The 13682-nt window shown below is 45.9% G+C and overlaps 1 long non-coding RNA gene across 1 annotated transcript; it reads left to right on the top strand.

Annotated features, from left to right (window-relative positions):
- The first annotated feature begins 11048 nt into the window (after window positions 1–11048).
- Window positions 11049–13088, top strand: LOC121778581. Its single transcript, XR_006045697.1, has 4 exons — window positions 11049–11173; window positions 11267–11364; window positions 11673–11843; window positions 12860–13088. It is a non-coding gene; the product is annotated as an uncharacterized LOC121778581 (long non-coding RNA).
- Window positions 13089–13682: the final 594 nt, after the last annotated feature.

Raw genomic sequence — 13682 nt, 5'->3', positions numbered from 1 at the left:
CATACCAGATCGCAGAGTACCCGTATTCCTGCCCGTGAGAACCAGGAGGAAGCCAATCCATCCCATAGGTCTGGAAAACAGCCTAGGGATAAATCCACCACCAGTTCTCATGGCGAAGGAACAAGCCGCTCCAAAAATCGTCCCACTGAGTCTTCCCAGCAGCCCGATTTGAATGAGGCTGTCAAGCAGTTTTTGGAGGCGAAGCAGGAGGAATTCTTAACCTTCCTGCGAAAAAGCCAAAAGCAGCCGGAGACGAAAACGGCGGATTCTCCTTCTCCCTCCGCACAAGAAAGTCACTACCGCAGTAGTGTCGCATCTCCCAAGAGAAAGAATCCCCGTCCCCCACATGTTCCAGTTCTTCCTCGGTACCGGAATCACAGGAGAACTCAATCTCCTCCATACCGACGAGATATCGGATTCGCCGTGTACGGAGCACTGAAGACTCCGTTCTCGGACGACATCACCCGAACTCCCCTACCACAGAACTACCGAACTCCGTCGATGACTTACGACGGGCTCGTGGACCCTCACGATTTCTTGGGGCGCTATCAATATAACATGGCGAACCAGGGTCTCAACGAGGTCCACATGTGCAAGCTGTTTCCCGAGCTGCTCATCGGGAACGCGAGAAGGTGGTTCGATAGCCTCCCCCAGGGCAGCATCAGATCTTACCGAGATCTAATGGATGCCTTCCACAGGAGGTTCTTTCAGAAAGCGGAAGCCCGAATCACTTCGGCTCAGCTGCTTTCCATTCGTCAAGGTCGCGACGAAAAAATCAGCGACTTTATGACAAGATTCCACAAAGAATGCCTGCAAGTAGACGATCTCAACGATCTGCTTGTCATCTCGGCATTCCAAAATGGAATCCTGCCCGGAGCTCTCTACAGGAAGCTCGTTGAGTGCGGTCCGCAGACAGCTCAGGAAATGTGGGACATTGCGGACCAGTACTCCCGGGCCGATGAGGCAGACCGTCGCAAACGGTCGTTAGACAGCTCATCGACCCGAGGAGACAGAAGGAAGCCCGATCATAGCGATCAGGGGCATCCTCGCCGGACTCCATTTGAAAGAATTCAAAGGGCTCCGGTGCAAGACAGATTGGGACCTCGTCTCAATCCCGAGAAGCCGCCCGCTCAGTTCGTACCGCTGAACAAGCCGAGAGCGGAAATTTTCGAACTGCACTCTGACCTATTCGAAAAGCCAAAGCGGATGACGAAATCAGCCGCGCGCCGACCACAGGATAGCTACTGCTCCTACCATCAAGACCACGGTCACGATACTGAGGAGTGCAGAAACTTGGCTGCAGGTATCGATGTTCTTGTGAAGGCAGGGACATTGAAAAAATACCGAAGCAAGCAGCCAAAGAAGAATAAAAAGCAGAGTGGTGCGAACTGCGCTCCTCAGGATCCGAAAAGACAGCCGGATCCCGAAGACGATGACGAGCCGCAATATGATGGAGTAATCCAGACTATTGACGCGCTCCCTGCCGGGAAGACCAAGTCGTCCCTAAAGTCAGAACGCAGAGGCTCCAATCGAGAGGAGCCAACGCATAAAAGGCTGAAGCAGGACGAAGTGATTACGTTCTCGGCTGCTGATCCCGTCCCGGCCATCTCTCCTCACCAAGACGCCATTGTCATCCAAGCCGGAGTGGCAAACAAACTGATCCACAGGGTGTTTGTGGATACAGGAGCGTCGGTTAGCATTCTTTTTAAAGAGTGCTTCGACAAACTAGAAGTGGACCCAGCTCGGCTCAGTCCGGCTCCGCTTCCCCTGAAGAGCTTCACCCAGGAGGACACCCGCCCTGAAGGTATTATCAGCCTTCCGATCACGGTGGGGAAAGCGCCTACTAGCTCCAGTACGATGATTGAGTTTTTCGTGGTGAAAGCTCGGTCCCCGTACAACGTCATCCTGGGAAGAGACTGGCTCAACACAGTTCGGGCCGTTTGCTCCACCTATCACCTCACCATCAAGATCCCTACTAAAGGAGGGATAGCGGTCATCCGAGGTGACCAAAAGAGAGCAAAGGAATGTCTGCAAATTGCGCTTAGAAGTGCCGAGCAGTCAGATCGGCACCACCAAGCATAGCAATCACAGCAGCCGGAGTCAGAGGCGATGACCGAAGTCATACCGGAGCCGAACTCAATGACAGTTCAGCTGTACGAAGACGATCCATCCAGAACGGTTAAGATCGGCTTCGCGGGAACGCCCCTACTTCGGGAAAAAACCGTCCAGCTCCTCAAGGAGTATAAAGACGTCTTTGCATGGTCTCCGTTGGACATGACCGGAGTGCCCCCCGAGGTAATCACTCATCGGTTAAATATTGATCCTTCAGTCCGGCCGATAAAACAGAAGCAAAGACTCTTTGCGGCAGAACGAAGTCAAGTCATCCATGACGAAGTCCGTCAATTATTGAAGGCGGATGTGTTATTCGAAGTGAAGTATCCTTCGTGGGTGGCCAATCCTGTCATGATCAAGAAAAAGGAAGGAGGATGGCGGATGTGCATAGATTTCACCGATCTAAATAAGCACTGTCCCAAAGATTGCTATCCCCTTCCGAACATAGATAAAAAAGTAGAAGCTTTGATAGGCTTTGAAATTTTTTGTTTTCTTGATCTGTACAAAGGATACCATCAAGTTTTAATGGATGAGATTGACGCTTCAAAAACGGCCTTCATTACTGATTTCGGCATTTTCGCTTATAAAAAGATGCCATTCGGTTTAAAGAATGCCGGAGCCACTTATCAAAGGATGGTAGACAAGCTTTTTCGGCACCTGATTGGAAAGGAGGTCGAAGTGTATGTTGACGATATAGTCGTCAAAAGCAAAAGCACTTCGGAGTACGAGCACAACCTCAAGTCCACTCTCAACGTGCTCAAGAAAGCCAACCTCAAACTTAATCCCCAAAAGTGTACCTTTTTGGTAGATTCGGGAAAGTTTCTGGGTTGTTGGGTTTCAAAGGACGGACTCAAGGCAAACCCCTCAAAAGTTCAAATCGTTCAGAACATGGCAATGCCGAAGTCCATACATGACGTGCAAAGGCTAACCGGATGTCTAGCCGCACTGAATCGATTCCTTTCCCAAGCAGCCGAAAAGCAACTGCCGTTCTTCAAGGTGTTGAAAAAGGCACCAAAGTTCGAGTGGGGAGCCGAGCAGAAAAAGGCCTTTGACGAGCTCAAAAGTTATCTAGCCGAGCTTCCTATTCTCTCTGCTCCAACCGAAGCCGAAGTAATATTCTTATACTTAGCGGCATCGGATCAAACCATCAGCGCGGTGCTTGTACGAGAAGAAGGCCTAAAGCAGCTTCCCATCTATTTTACAAGCCGAGCATTAAGAGGTCCAGAAACCAGGTATCAACCACTGGAAAAGATTGCTCTGGCATTAGTAAATGCAGCAAGGAGACTGCGGCCATACTTCTATGCTCACAAGGTATGCGTCTTAACTAATCTGCCACTTCGGCAAGTGTTGACCAAACCAGAAGCATCAGGCAGAATCGCCAAGTGGGCTATAGAGTTGGGAGAGCACACAATTGAATATCTACCTCGGAAAGCCATCAAGGGACAAGCCTTGGCAGATTTTCTTGCGGAAGCAAAATTCGATCAAGCAATTCCTGTTATTGCCGAACAGAAGAATTCTGCCAATGCCGAACTAGCACAGCCCTTGGAATCCGAAGTAGAGCCGCCGGACTGCTGGAGCGGATTCGTAGATGGAGCTTCAAACAAGATGGGAAGTGGAGCTGGTATTCTACTTGTCGCTCCCGACGGACACGAGGTAACCTACTCACTTCGGTTCCTATTCCCCACTACTAATAATGAAGCCGAGTACGAAGCCCTCCTGGCCGGACTCCAGTTAGCGCAAAGTCTGCTCGTCAAATCTCTCAAAGTCCATTGTGATTCACAAGTCATAGTAAATCACATGTTGGGTACAAGTGAAGCTCGTGACGAGAGAATGAAGAAGTATTTGGACAAAGCGCGAAGCATCAGCCGAAGTTTCTCCTATTTTCGGATAATCCGCATTCCTAGAGCGGAAAATAGCCGAGCAGATACCTTAAGTAAGTTGGCCTCAGATCCGAGCTCAAAGGCGGAAGAATTAATGCATCGAAGCATTGATGAAGCCGAGGTACATTCAGTATCCAGCTCGCCGAACTGGATGACGCCGATCTTGCAGTATCTGGATCAAGGACAATTGCCCGAGGATAAGAGAGAAGCTCGGAAGATCACGTGCCGAGCACTTCGGTACGAACTTCATGAAGGAGTCCTCTTTAGAAAGTCTTACCTCCAGCCGTTATTGCGGTGCGTAGGACCAGAAGAGACGGACTACATCCTCAGAGAAGTTCATGAAGGATCGTGCGGTAGCCACATCGGAGCCAGAGCTTTAGCTAAAAAAGTTCTGAGATGGGGATATTATTGGCCAACCATGGTACAAGAGGCAGTGCAGCTCGTCAAGAAGTGTGCGAAGTGCCAAATTCATGCAAATGTCCCAAGGATGCCGCAGACCGATCTATACACTATGCAAAGCCCTTGGCCTTTCATGCAATGGGGCATAGACATAGTGGGACCACTTCCTCAAGCTCCTCGGCAAATGAAATTCCTTATCGTTGCCGTGGACTACTTCACGAAGTGGGTGGAGGCTGAACCATTAGCTACGATAACGAGCTCAAAGGCATTGGACTTCGTCTGGAAGAACATAGTGTGCCGATTTGGCATACCCCACATCCTCGTCTCGGATAATGGGACTCAGTTCACCGACAAGACGTTCAAGAATTGGTGCCAAGAGCTGAACATTCAACAGCGGTTCACTTCGGTCTCCCATCCCCAAGCAAACGGACAAACGGAAGTAACGAACCGGATTCTGGTGAAAGGGTTAAAAGCTCGGTTAGAACAAGCCAAAGGACAATGGGTAGAAAATCTCCCTCAAGTCCTATGGTCCTACCGAACTACGCCCAAAACCTCCAACGGTGAAACTCCGTATAGTCTGGTGTACGGCACTGAAGCCGTAATTCCGGTGGAGATCGGCGTACCCAGTCCCCGAACTCTAACTTTCTCCTCAGAAATGAATGACGACGGACTGAGAGCAGAACTAGATCTCGCCGAAGAAAGAAGAGAATTGGCGTGCATAAAAGCAGCCAAGTATAAGGAGCAAGTAGCCCGGTATTATAACCAAAGGGTGAAAAAGCTTCAATTTCAAGTGGGAGATCTCGTCTTGAGAAACAACGAAGTAAGCCGAGCAGAAAAGCTGGGCAAACTCGAACCCACATGGGAGGGTCCATATCGGGTGTCAGAAGTCCTCGGCAAAGGGTCTTATAAATTGACTCACATGTCAGGAGAACAAGTACCCCGAACATGGCACGTCTCCAACCTCAAGAAGTTCCACTTGTAAGAGACAAAAGTCCGGTCAGTCCGTCTCGTGTCTAGTTCGGTCATAGGGGTATATGTTTTTATTTGTTTGTTTTTTACTTGTACCTTTTACTTGTCGTTTTATAAAAAGTTTAAAGTTTTTTTCTTTCGTCTTTTTCATTTTTTCCCTATGTGTTTTGTCTCTATGTGCTTGTCGTCTCTTACAAATGGTACCAAGGTATATCGTTCTTTAAAGACTGATCCCCTTTTTAGATCGATTATTAAAGACTATTGTGAGTCCAAGCTTCTAAGGAGGATATAAGACCACAAGTCAGCTTAACAAGCAGTCCGTCTGAAACGAACTGCAATAAGCCAACGATTGTGAGTCCAAGCTTCCAAGGAGGATACAAGACCGCAATTCAGCTTAACAAGCACTTCGTCTGAAACGAACTGCAATAAGGGAAAGTCCGATCCACGCGATAAACCTCGCCGAATTAGGACGACCAAGTTCGGTCAAAGAAGTTTACCTCATAAGACCGGGGACGACCATGTCTGGTCAAAGAGGTTTACTGCATAAGACCACTTCGGTTAACTGGGAAAGTCCGATCCACGCGATAAAACTCGCCGAATTAGGACAAGGGAAAGTTCGATCCCGGCGACAAAAATCGCCAAATTAGAACACAAACCAAGTCCGGTCAAAGATGTTTATTTCATCAGACCAAAGACGAGTCCGGTCAAAGATGTTTATTTCATCAGACCAAAGACGAGTCCGGTCAAAGATGTTTATTTCATCAGACCAAAGACGAGTCCGGTCAAAGATGTTTATTTCATAAGACCAAGGACCAAGTCCGGTCAAAGAAGTTTACTTCATAAGACCGAGGACAAGTACGATGAAATTTTTTCGCTAAGCTGTAAATACAGTGTTAGAAGCGAAAACAAAATTTCATTTTTCAAATCTTGTTCGGCATACAACTCAGCTACCCTACAAAATGGCGTTACGCTATTACAAAGGACTATTCTACTGTCCAGGGTTGCTGAAGTTAAGCCACCTATCTGCAAAATCCTCTGGAAGCCGAGTTCGGTTGTTCCGAGCAGATGAAGAATAAGCAGGTCGACGAGATGCTATCCTCGACCCAACGCCTCTTCCCCGAGCCCGAGAAGTCCTAACACCTCGGCGATGAAGAGTCTCTGCAATAATCATCTGCTGATCTTGCTCGCTCATAGTCACAACTCCTCGGCGAATTTCAGTCCGTCCCTGTCTTGACGATTCCGGTTGCTCCTGAGCCCGTTCTCGTCTTGACGTTTCCGGCTGTTCCGGAGTTCGTTGTTGACTGGAAGTAGGATTTTGAACAAGGGAACCAGAGGCTTGATCTGGAGTGCGAGCATCTGTTGGCACGACATGCCGAAGGAATCTTTCTATGGAGGGGCGCCGAGAAAGAACAATGTCGTACCGAGAAGCCCAGCGCCGTAATGATTTCACAACTTGTTGGCAAGCCGAGCTCTCCAGCGCATTGTTCCTCCGGAGTACATGATATTCCTCCCACAGTTCGTCAACTCGACTCTGAACATCTGATATGGTCAATCCCCCGCGCACACGGATGTAATCCTCGTACGCAGTCCTCTCAGCAACGGTCGTATTCAGCTCGGCCTCCAGATCCTTCTTATCGGACTCTAAGTCCTTATTATCGGCCTCCAGCTTCACTAAACGAGCCAGAAGCTCGTCATTCTTCGTCTGATCGGCTATAGCTCTTTTCTCAGCTTCGTCTAAAGCCGAAGAGTACAGCCGTTTCCAGTGAAGTATCTCCATCTCCTTGAGTACAAAGCAGCTATATTAGTTCGGCAGCTGTACCGAGCAGATAGTAAAATACAACAGGAATAAAGGCGAGTACGAAAAGCTATACGAAGACAAGTGTAGAGAATTTTTCATTCACAAGGAAAATTTTTACACTAGGAGGGCTTCAAGGCCATTTTACAAGGAAGAAACTAGACTAAGAGAAGGGAGACGAAATCATACTCCACCAGCTTCGTCTCCGGCTCCTTGGTCTGGTTCAGCTTCTTTCTCCTGAGCTACTTCAGCCTCGGCCTCGCCTCCTGCCGGCCTCGCCTCCGCCTCCTGATCGGCTTCCTTCTCCGGATGCCCGGCCCGCTCGACTTCGGCCTCCAGCTCCAGCGGCTCGGCCTCACCCTCTCCGTTGTAAGTCGAAGCGGGTGAAACGGGTCCCACGGAGGCAAAGATAGCCTCCAGGTTCTCGTCCCGATCAGCTCGACAACTCCGGACTCGGTCTGCAGAAAGCAGGACCGAGGATGAAGCGAGCTCCTCAAGGAGCGGCAGATTCTGAAGCCGAGCTGCTATCTCTCGGCTGTACAGAGGCAGCACGACGTCGGCCCCCTGCTCGCCCTTATCGGCAATTAGCCTTACCAGACTACCGACAAAGGCCGAGAACTGGCTGCTCAAAAAGAGTTTCTCCGTGTAAACACGGAGAGCCTCCCCCTGGGCAGCCACGGCGGCAGCATCCCTCCGTTTCGTCTGCTCTCGCTGGATGACGAGCTGGTTTTTGGCAAACTGAGCTTCATCCTGGGCCGAAATCCTAGCAGCTCTGGCTTTCTCAAAGTTAGCCTCAGCCTGTTCGGCCCGATGACAAGCAGCCGCCAACTTCCTCTGCATCTCAGCATAGTCATTGGACGCTTTGGAGAGTTCGACGGCGACGAGCTTGGAGAGCATATCGTTCCTCTGAAAATGGATAAAGAAAAAAGTCAACAAAGGGGCCACAAAAAATACAGGAAAAAAGCAAGGCCAGAAAATCAAGAAGAGAATTCACCTCGGCGAAGTCCGTGGGCCATAAAAACGGCTCACAGATATGTTCCGAAGGAGGCGCCAAGACCACGTCTTTCTCTGGCGCTCTCGGGGGCTTCTGGGCCTTCCCCCTCCCCTTTGCCGAAGTCGACTCCGGCTTCTTCGGATCCGAAGAGGTTTTTTGCCTTTTCGGAGTCCTCTCGGCATCAGACGCCGAGCTGGTGGTTTTCGGCCTCTCCGGCTCCTTGGACTCCGAAGATTTGCGGCTAGCCTTACTCAGCATGTACACTGCCAAAAAGCAAGAAAGCAAAGTCAGATTTTCTTCGTTAAAGCAGTAGAGCATAAAGATAAAGAGAAATCCTCACCCTCGGCCTCTTCGTCCGAAGACGAGATGTCGAACACGACGTCGCCCTTGACGAGCTCAGACTCCGTGTATTGTTTCCTAACTATGGGAATCTTGTTGAGCTCGCCATCGAGCTCGTCCAACGGTTCAGGCCGAGGATGACGGATAACGGACTCCGGCCCTCTCCAGGGAAAACTAGGAGCCGCGGTCCTATCATAGTAGAAGAAGCGATTTTGCCACTTCGGCCACTTCGTTTTACAAAAGGCCCTAAAGGGCTGTAAAGGGATCAAGTAAAACCAAGACCCCTTCCTCTTAAATTGAAAGAATTTAAGGATCGCCTTCAAAGACAAATCCCTTCCTAACCTACGGAGTTCGGCAGCGAAGGCCGACAAGTGCCTCCAAGAGTTCGGAGTCACTTGGCCTAAAGGAAGCTGAAAAAAATCTAGTAAATCTATAAAGGCAGAAGGGAGGGGGAAACGAAGCCCGCATTCTAAGCAGGCCTCGTACACGGTGGCGTACCCCTCCGGCGGGGAGTCAGCCCTATGATCACCGTCAGGTACCACCGCCTTCCCCCCAGGAAAAAAGTATTTTTCGGGTAGGGATATCACAGTATCCTTACTCAAAATACTATGGAAATACTCTACGGTCTTCTCCCCGGACTCTTTCCGGCCAGAAGACCCCTTATCCCCTTTCCTACCGCTACCCGACTCCGAAGAAGAAGAAGACATTTTTCTTACTTTTTGAAGGTGAAGAAAGTCTGAAGAAGCTCTTGAAAGCGGAAGAAAATTTCTCGAGAAAGAGAGAGTATAGAAGACGCAACAGCAAAGGTGTTCAAATGAGGAAAAAGGAGCATATTTATCAGATTCGGGAAAGATTTCGAGATCGTTGCGCCGTTTCGAATCCCACCTTTTCAGGATTCAACGGCCGGATTTTACTGTCGCATTTAATGCAGGCACGCGCAAGGCACGTCCCCTGACGTCAGCCTCCCCCTTACCATTATCCAGAATGCCGAAGTGACTCACCTCGCCGAAGTGATTCACTTCGCTTTTCGGGGGGGGTAGTGATGGGGTACGAACTAAACCCTAATGGCAAGCCCAATAATAGTGACGGCCCATCAGCCCAGAGCCCAAGAAAGAGTATCTGTTCGGCACCAAAGAGTTCGGCACGACCAAAGAGTTCGGACTCAGCCTACAGCTCGGTAAAAGCCGACCAGTCAAGCTCTCCTCTCAGATCGGCAAGAGCTGATCGGTAAAGTCCAGCAGTTCGGTCTCAGCATTCGACCGAACTAGGAGTTAGTGGACTCATGAAAGGCCTCCACGACCTCCGCTATACCCACGATCTATTTAGTGGTACGAAGCAGTTATTGAGCAGTTATTGCTCACCCACGATCTTGTTAGTGGGGCTGCAAACCACGACCTTAGTTCAATGTATAAATAGAACTTAGATCAGATAGAAAAGGGTTAAGCTCTCTAGAGATAAAATACCATATAGCAAGTCTGTGTTGTAAGCTGTAATCCCAGATCAAGCAATACAATCTTGCCCTCCCTTCTTCCCGTGGACGTAGATTTACCTCAGTAAATCGAACCACGTAAATTCTTTGTGTCGTAATTTTCATTCTCTACCAGCATTTACTAACATCAGAAATTCGCGGATCCATCACCTAGCTTCCCAAATTCAACATCATTCAGACTCCTGTCAAGACAAGCAGAAGCTGCTGGTATAATACAACCTTCAACATACTATCTTATGCCTGAGAATTATAATGCTAGAGAATTGAATTCAGTTCAATTGTTTGGTCCAAAATGGTATTGTGGACTAGTATTTTCTTTGGAGTATATAATCTCCGCTCTTATTTTACTCTATCTTTTTTATTCTATTCTATTTTATTTTCTATCCTTTTTTTTCTTCTGTTTTACTCACTAAACATAACTTCACTTAAATCTCGTATTTTAATAAACAACTCCGACATATATGGTATTAAAGAACTAGAGAAAGTTTACATATTGATAGAATAAAATAAAAATTGTTGAAATACTCCATAGACGGAGTCGATTAAGTTATTGACTGTTTTGTTCACGTATGTTTTTCCGTTTGGCACATCAGCTTCGATTTCCCCCAAATCGGACCTTGTATGATACTACCTCATTCCCTAAAAATTTGTCCCAGTTTTCCATTTTCGTCCGTCCCCCAAAATTTGTCGCATTTCACTTTTATCATTTTTGATAGTGGGTCTCATATTCCACCAACTCATTTCTACTCACATTTTATTATAAAACTAATATATAAAAGTAGGTCCCACAATCCACTAACTTTTTTAAACCCGTGTCCGGTCAAATTGGGACGAATTTTGGGGGACGGAGGTAGTAATTGCGAATAATGTTTAACATTACTAATTTCTCCACTCGATTTTCAAGTTTCGCGAGTGAGATGGACCGACGACGGAACAGAATTTGACCAAACTTGAAAACTTTTAGATAATTTGTCTATAAAATTCATTTAACACGTGGTTGTTTCCTATTAGCTGGATTATATTCCAAATACTCTTCAAACAATATAATTCTGCTAAAATTACTGAATAAAAAGAAAAACTAAATTTAAATAAGAAAGAGATGGCGAGCGGCGGCGGAGGTGGAGGTGGAGGTGGCGGAAAGGTGTCGTTCAAAGTTACGTTGACATCTGATCCGAAACTCCCATTCCAAGTCCAAGGTTTCTCTGCTTATTCTCTTTGGATTAATCATGATCTATTCAAGTTTTGATATCTTATTATTTCGATAAAAATTGATTTGTTTTTTTTTATAGATTTAGCGTACCGGAAGCAGCCCCCTTTACGACAGTTCTGAAATTCGCCGCGGAGGAATTCAAAGTCCCTCCCCAAACCAGTGCCATCATAACTAACGGTATGCGTTTATTTTTTTTCTAATTGTTAATTTTTCCTAATTTTATGCTTTCACTTTGGGCGAATTGAGTTTCTCGTGGTTGCAGTACTTCTACATAAGCTTAAAAATTGATTTTTTTTTGTTTGATTCCTCTCCTTTTTGGATCTAGGATTAATGAAAAGTAGATAATGTAATTTTGGAAGTGCATTTTTACATCTGAAAACGAAAATAGTGTGAATTGACTTCGGGTATGATAATATAGATAGATTATGCATTTTTCTGCAATTTATGAGTTTGATTTATCAATATGTCATTGCATATTTTGGCAGTGTCGTAGTAAAGATCACCGTTTAAAAAGATGGCTATGCAGAAGTCTAATTCACTTATTGGGATTTTGAGTCCATATTACGTGTGTTCGAATGCTAAAAGCTGCTTCTTCTGCATGTCTAATGCTGTTATTTGATCAGATGGAGTGGGAATCAATCCTCAACAGAGTGCAGGTACTTCTTTGATTTCACTATTCAGCTTATTATGTTACATAATCTCAATTTGTATGTGTGAACTGTTTCATTTTTCTACGACTGGTTGGAGATTTGTGTTCTAGATGGCTACCTAGAGAATAATAACATTATCTTGATCTAGTTGAGTAGATTCTGCATCAGCTTATGATTCTATGCTGCGGTTTATCAACTTTATGGATATGTGTCTTGAATCTTGATCAGCTAGTTTTGTTACTTGGCCTCTGTTTCCACACTTATAGATCTATGCCCTGGCCTTGTTATTTCTTGACATTTGCATCTATTGCTTTCGCCTTTGTCGTTTTAGTATTTCTACGATCTATACCTGGACCTACCAACATTGTTTACCTTCTTTGAACCTGAAATAGAAATGATAGAATAGGTTTCTGCAATCAAGTGCAGCTTCATTCGGATATTAATACTGGCTAAAATACGGATTTTGCGTAGTACACTAACTAGTAGTAGCAACTCTGTACTTGTAACACAGATAATTTTTTTGATGTGATAGTAATACCCCGTGTATCTTTGAATTTATCATCTTATTATTTGGAATAAATTCAAATATAACGTGGTATTACAGTACATGTCTACTATACCTATTTCTCTGTATTCTTCCAAGCTCAAATTGCTTCACAAAGATTTCATACTTCGACAAAATTACTACAGGCTACCAAATCTTGGTTCAGACATAACAGACCTGAATTTTGACACTTAGGCTATGTAATTTGGTTGTTGTTTATGATTGTATATGTAATATAGCCAAACAAATTCAAATCCCAGTCACTGCTACCTTCGATGTACACCGTTTATTATATTATATACGTAAACATCCCTGAATCAAGATTCAAGAGTAGCCCAACAAGCATCCTAGGAATTTACTCATCATGTGCTTTTGTGGCATTTTAGTTCAGTTCTGAAATTTTGAATTATAATACATATGTGGGCTGAGTCAATGCATGGTTTGCACCTAACTCTTTTTTTGCGTATTGATTTCTTAGGAAATGTCTTTCTCAAACATGGCTCGGAACTGCGCTTGATTCCTCGAGACAGAGTTGGTGCCTGTATGTAAGCTTGAGCTCGAGTTTTAGACATTTTTCCCTTATGCATTTCAATATGTATTAGTCTTTTGTGTTCTTTAGCTACCACCCAGACAGCAGAAAATGGCACAGCCAAACCAATTTACAATTTAATTAAAAAAATTAAATTTGAAGCCCGTGGACTAAAAAATCATGGTACACATGTTTTCATGTTTCTCTTATGCTTGATTTACTCAAGTTAATATTCAAGATTGTGGTGCTGCATAGATTTTCAAGATTCGATTTTTTTTATATAAGATGTGAAACCCAATTATAGCAATATTCAAGAAAATATTTCACATATGTTGTGTGATACATAGGGTGAATTTAAGGACACCAGTAGCTGCGTTGATGGAGTGGGCAGTAAGTAGAGATAGAGGGTTGAGGCATGTGACAAGTACTAGTCTTTTATTAAGCCTGAAATAATTACCATTTAAAGCCATTGATCCATGGTGAAGGTCCACAACTACTACATCCTTGTCGGTTGGTTTATTATATTTGAAACCAACCTGAGTGTGTAGTGTGAGAAATGAACAATGAAATCTGCATCCAGTCTTCTCTCTCATCATTAGGGAATAAGAGCATCCGCAACGCGTCTCTTATCCGTCTCGGTCTCGTCTCGAAGAGACGAGACGGATAAGAGACGGCGATGCAGCCCTCCGTCTCGGTCTCGTCTTGTCGGGCGTCTCGTCCCGGAGGAAGAGTTGGTGAGACAGTTCGCCACGCGCCAGCGCCACGTGGCGAG

Source organism: Salvia splendens, chromosome 19, assembly GCF_004379255.2.
Source record: "Salvia splendens isolate huo1 chromosome 19, SspV2, whole genome shotgun sequence".
NCBI lineage: Eukaryota > Viridiplantae > Streptophyta > Magnoliopsida > Lamiales > Lamiaceae > Salvia > Salvia splendens.
This window is presented reverse-complemented; position numbering and strand designations above follow the sequence as displayed.